The sequence below is a fragment of the Hylobates moloch genome, unplaced genomic scaffold (genome assembly GCF_009828535.3).
Source record: "Hylobates moloch isolate HMO894 unplaced genomic scaffold, HMol_V3 SCAFFOLD_4, whole genome shotgun sequence".
NCBI classification, from domain to species: Eukaryota; Metazoa; Chordata; class Mammalia; order Primates; family Hylobatidae; genus Hylobates; species Hylobates moloch.
The window spans coordinates 13,605,294-13,611,980 of NW_026652279.1; positions in this window are offsets into that span (position 1 = coordinate 13,605,294).

The following is a 6,687-nucleotide window of genomic DNA, read 5'->3' on the forward strand; positions in this document are numbered from 1 at the left end:
AGTGGGACCCAGCTACACTTGCCAATGTTTTGTCTAAGGCTGCCTTCACACCACCAGGGCTGAGTGGAGTATTTGCAAGAGAGACTATATGACCTGCAAAGTTGAAAATATTTGCTCTCTGGCCATTTACAGAAAGTTTGCTGACTCATGCCTTAGATCATAAAGAGCCTGGAGTTTCGTTATTGCCCCTCGAGGAAATTGTTTCCCACCTCCTTTTCCTAGGTCTGTTCTGGGTTGTCCTTTTGAGGCTCTCTCTGTTTACCGGTGGAATTCATCTGCTCTCTGAGTTGTGGGAATTTGCCCAAAGTTCTGGCTCACTAGTGGACCCCTTGCATGTTCACCTTGTTATGTGTACTTTCATCTCAATTGCCAGTTATATAGTAAGTGCTCAATAAATGTGTTGGTGGAATTGGGGAAAGGAAGCAAATGGGTCTTCCATCTGCCATCTTGCAGTGAAAGCCTGACACAATCTCAGCTATATAAAGGAAGAGAACTTCTGTTACTCTTTTACATGAAGCTCTAGTTTTATTTTTAATTTTTTTTAAAAATTTTATTTATTTGTTTTGAGACAAGGTCTTTCTGTGTCACTCAGGCTGGAGTGCAGTGGCATGACCACAGCTCACTGCAGCCTCCTCCTCCCAGGCTCAAGCAATCGGCCCACCTCAGTCTCCCAAGTAGCTGGGACTACAGGTGCACACCACCACATCTGGCTAATTAAAAAAAAAAAATTTTATAGAGATGGGTGTGTTACCCAGGCTGGTCTCGAACTCCTGGGTTCAAGCAATCCTCCCACCTTGGCCTCCCAAAGTGCTGAGATTACAGGTGTGAGCCACTGTGCCTGGCCTGCTCTGGTTTTAAAAATGATTCCAGCTCGTCTGAGGGCTTACTTTGTATATGTCTTCTTCATATGACTTCTAATTATTTTCACATAATAGGTGGGTCTGGTAATTTCCTAGCTAGGTCCCATTTGTCTTTGTGTAAATGATTTTTCATTTAGAAGTGTTCCAAAAAATTAAAATAGATATTCTCCTTATTTTTTTCACCCTTCATCTTTTATCACTGTTCTATTACATGGTAGCTTTTCTTGTTAACAAACCCATAATATCATTCTGAAATATCTTTTAAATATAATAACCATGCTTTAAATGTGACATGAAAAATGAATTGCTTTTATAATTCTAAAAAAGACACCTATTTTAATCTTTTCAAAGCCGATGTTTTCTTTTATATTTAAAAATAAATCACCAAGATTCAATTTGAAAGCCAATTGTCTACAGAGGCACTAAAAATTATTTGGTCTATTCAAGTGATAATGTATAATAAAGTTTACCTATTTTAAAATAGTTGAAATATTAATTCAAGAGAAAGACTTTTTTAAAAAAATAATTAGTATAAAATGCGTCTGAAGTAATACTAGGGATCAGGATGAACATTTGGTTCTAAAAGATTTAGGTTTTATTCATTACAGTGTTGACTGTATTTAATATCTATTTTTAGCGTTGAAGATGAGCCTTAAGGCTATGTATCATGTACTTCATTAAAAGGAAGAGATTGTTATGCAAATCTGTAGCATATTTGTTAACTTTCCAGAGAGAAAGTCTCATACAGAAAATAACTTTCTTGGCTGGGTGGGGTGGCTCACACCTATAATCCCAGCACTTTGGGAGGCCAAGGCGGGTGGATCACCTGAGGTTAGGAGTTTGAAACCAGGTCGGCCAACATGGCGAAGCCCCATCTCTACTAAAAAATAGAAGAAAAAAAAATTAGCTGAGTGTGGTGGCATGTGCCTGTAATCCCAGCTACTTGGGAGGCTGAGGCAGGAAAATCACTTGAACCTGGGAGGCGAAGTTTGCAGTGAGTCGAGATCGTGCCACTGCACTCCAGCCTGGGCGACAGGATGAGACTCTGTCCAAAAATAAAACAAAGAAAATTATTTTCTTAAGAGGAAAAACCAGGGCTAGGTAATTACTTCTTTATTATTTTAGGTCAACATTTATTAGCTAGCCCACACAAATTTTATTTACTAATTTTTTTCTCCCCTAAATTTGAATTGTGTGTATATATATATGTATGTATGTATGTATGTATATACGTATATCTATCTATGTATCTATCTATATATCTATATTTTTTTCCTGAGGGAAAGGACTTGGAAGAAATAATAAGACATCTGGGTACTGGAATTTATAGGCACAAACCGATTACAAAAAATCTCCATTTCTAAATGTAAAGGCTGCCTCTTTCTATGCATTGCATATGGTAAGTACTCAATAAATCTCAATACATCTTATATAATACCTCCAGTTGCCCTATGGGGTAGCTACTACCACAATTCCTATTTTACAAAGGGGGAAGCAAGATTCTCAGAGATTAACTGTGTCATACAGAATCGCAGTAACTTTGAAGTAGTAGAGCTGGGTTTCCACCCAGTTAGGTCTTAGGCCAAATACTTAACTACTGCAGCTTCTCCTTGAATTTATATGCTTTTCTTAAATATTGCCATAAAATATTTAGATAGCCAATAACCAAAAAGAAGAAACGATGACTATGATGTGAATTTTCCTCAAACTTATCTTAAAACCTGCCTCTTTCCCTCCCTCTCACCTCTTTCTTTCTGTTGCTTTCTCTCTTTCTTTGTTCTCTGTCTCTCTCTTTACAACTCAGAGATCAAGACTTAAAAACATAATGGCAGAGAACAGGTACAATTCTGCACATGTGATTTTTTTGTTTGGAGGTATGTTTACCCCCGGAGGAATCCCCTGAAGAACAAGTTCAGAAGAGATGCTATTTTTGTGAGTGGTAAGAAAGTGGGCCATCCGTGCTTCTGCTCTGCAGGTTCATTTATCAGAGTTCTAAGTGGGGACTGGGTGCCTTTGCTCTCATAAGGTGACTTGTCTATCAAAGGCATCCTGCCTGCATTTTTAGGTGGCAGGATCAATCAGAGTGAGCCTAACACTGGAGGCTGAGGATTCTAGTACAGCATCTGCCAGGGAGTGTTTCCTCTTAGAAAAATTGTGATTTTTTTATGATCAGTTAGAGACCTCTTAGGAACCATAATTTGTATTAACACATTGAAGACCCCGAGAGGTTCTGCAAAAGGAAACTAGTTGCACCAACTTGGTACAACTCAGCATTTCCAAAATATTTGGTTACAGAGCACTTTTTGCATGTGCCAGGGATAAAATGCTAGGCAAATCTCAATCCCTTATCTTCACCACATCCAAGCCTTAACAAAAAAAACCCACGAATGTAGAGGAATTGGCTACATTTTAAATGTGTAGCCAATCTTGAATGAACTCATTAATCAAATACAGAAAATGTTGGGATAATCTAATTCATCTAACTTCCTTTACAGATGAGGAAACTGATAATCCAAAAGATTTAATCTCATAGGAACCAGGAGACAGAGCAGGAAACAGGCCACTGGTCTCCTGCCTCGAAGTTCTAGTTTTTTCCAACCATACTGGCTCCTCTTTGAGGTGTGGGGACCCCTCTACAAACAGTTATAAACACACTTTCCAAAACACATGAGGCTACTTTTAGGAAGGTATCTGCCATATATATCAAGTCATTGTGATCACCTGTTCCACGGTCCTCACAGTTAGAAGTGGCCATGGAGTGTGCGGTTTCATCCTGGATCTCTTATCCACTGAAGTCATTTATTTTTTTCACATAGTTTGGCAGAGTTTGGGTTTGCTAAATGTATACGTAAGTATTATCAACCTTTGGCTCACGAATTAGCAAAAAGGATAGCGTAGGTTTGAGCGGGAGGGGGTTGGAAAATTAATTGTGGTAGGATAAGCTTTCACCTAGAGAATCCTAAGTGGCAGATTGCTAACTCTTTTCATTTGTTTACTTCCAAAATGTTTTCGAGCTGATGGATGCGATTCGCCATACTGAAAGTATTTCCAAGCCCTAGCCAATGATCCATGGTAATTGTGCTTTTATGATCTTGTTACAGCATTCTCCCTTCCATTTTCTTACGTGTTTGTCTGTTTAATAGGCCCCCATCATAATAGCTGGAGGTGGAGAAGTAGAGAGAGGGGAGTGGTCAGGAGATGAGTTTACTGGGGTGCTTCAAATAGAACTGTTTTCCTTGCTGAGAGAATGATGTTCCAGAACTCAGCCTTGACTGTAAGTTATGATCTTCCTAAAGGCTGATGTAAACACTCAAATCCTATCTCAGCATCAACCGATTCCAGTTAATCAGTTATTTTAAAATGAATCAATCGTTAGTCTGATTTGTAATTGATCTCTTTTACATCTAGCTTGTGTGAGCCAGTAGATTTCAAACTTTTTATTTTTGGGGTGGAACATCCAAGTTTTGATAAGAGTCCTGTCCAATAAAACATTCCCTGGCCAGGAGCAGTGGCTCACTTCTGTAATCCCAGCACTTTGGGAGGCCGAGGCGGGCAGATCACTTGAGGCCAGGAGTTTGAGACCAGCCTGGACAACATGGCGAAACCCCGTCTCTACAAAAAATATGAAAATTAGCCGGGCATGGTGGTGGGTGCCTGTAATCCCAGCTACTTCAGGGGCTGAGGCAGGAGAATCACTTGAACCTGGGAAGCGTATGTTGCAGTGAGCTGAGATGGTGCCATTGCACTCCAGCACGGGCGACAGAGCAAGACTCTGTCTCAGAAACAACAACAACAACAACAACAACAAAACTGAACCAAAAACAAAACCAACTCTGCTGCTTTCCTTTCATTTGTGGTTCTTTCACATGTAGGAGAGGAGGAGCTACGAAGGAAGAACACAGGCAATTTAATTCACCAGAGATATACCGCCTATCGCTGCTACGTGCCTGCAGGCACTTTGCAGTGGGTGCTGTGAGAATAGTGCAGTAGCTGCACTGTAGGATGCAAGTTGCTACCAGATGGTTCTTTTTAGAGCAACAATTTCACCATTACCACGTTCAAAGTCTAAACCTGATTTCCTAAACTGGCAGCTCAGCTCATTAAGCCTACACCCCTCCTGAAGAGTATTCATGGTTCTCTGTGACTGTTGATTATTGAAAGTTTACTCTAATTATAATAAGCCATAACATCAAGTGAGCTCTTGAACTGTAAAATGTACAACCACCCTGCAGTACTCGTTATATTTCGAGCACTATTTTTATCTTTCTCAAACATTAAGATAAACTTAATAAGCATTTAAGCAAATTTTGGCTTTAGCAATGCATCATCAGAATTTGGGGCTTATAGCCCATTATTCCCCCTTCCCCTCCCCAGGGAAAGTGCAGGTTTAACACACACTGAATCATCTGGGAGACATAGGCCGCAAATGCAAACAGGCAGAAAAGCGTTTTGGTCTGGCGTTTGAGGTCTGCTTGTTAAAGACTTTCCCATCCATTCATATTTAGAGAGTGCTACTCTGGAGTCGGATTTGGTAGAGTTCAATCCCAGCTCTGCCATCTATGGTCTGTCTAGCCTTAGGAAAGATACTTAATTTCTCAGAGCTCCAGCCTTCTTCTCAATAAAATAGAGTGAATAATAATAATACCTACAGTGTAGGATTGCTGTGAGAATGAAACAAAAATATGTCCGACACAGTGTAAGAACCCATTAACACATTTGCCATTATCAGAGGAAAAGGGTATCGTGCCAACGTCAGTGTCCTGGTTTTGACAATGTACTCGAGTTATGTAAGATGGTATTGTAGTGGAAACTGGGGGAAAGGTACTCAGGAACTCTTTGTATAATTTTTGCAATGTCTTGTGAGTCTAAAATTATTTTAAAATTGAAAGAGGGGTGTAGGGAAGAAAGAAAAAAGGGAAGTCCCAGGAGCACAACTTGGCAATGCTGACCACCATCAGGCCAGTGGAACTCCAGCCCAGGATGTGCCTGTCTGGCTCCAAGGACAGGCAGGTCCCTCTTGATGCTGGGCAATAGCACATTCAGAACACACAGACCACTGCCACTGGCCTGGCTCAGACTCACTGCAGCCCTTTGACTATACATGGGCTAAGTGTTTAATATGCATTATCTTATGTAATCCTCCCAACATCCCCAAACAGTTATGATTATAACAACATCAAACTTCTGCAGAGCACTTGCCATGTGTCCGGCATGGTTTGCATCCTTTCACGCTTTGCCTCATTTAATCTTCAAAACCTGGTGAGATGAATACTAACACTGCCTCATTTATAAGCTCTGTGATTTTGTGCAAGTTTCTTAACCTCAGAGATATTGAAATATATAATGTTAAGATAAAATATAAGATGTATATATGCATAAAAAAATAGGCTAGGTATAGTAGCTCATGCCTATAATCTTAGAGCTTTGGGAGGCTAAGGTAGGAGAATCACTTGAGGCCGGGAGTTTGAGACAAGCCTGGTCAACACTGTGAGACTTGTCTCCACAAATGTAGAAAACATTAGCCAGGGGTGGTGGTACACATCTGTAGTCCTAGCTACTCAGAGGGCTAAAGTGGTAGGATCATTTGAGCCCAGGAGTTTGATGTTACAGCAAGTTAATAGTGCTTCTGCACCCCAGCCTGGGAAACTGAGGGAGATCCTGCCTCTAATAATAATAATAATAATAATAATAATAATAATAAGAAGAAGAAGAAGAAGAAGAAGAAGAAGAAGAAGAAGAAGTACCTTGTGGCCGGGGATATCACCACCGATCCCACAGAAATACAATCTACCATCAGAGAATACTACAAACACCTCTATGCAAATAA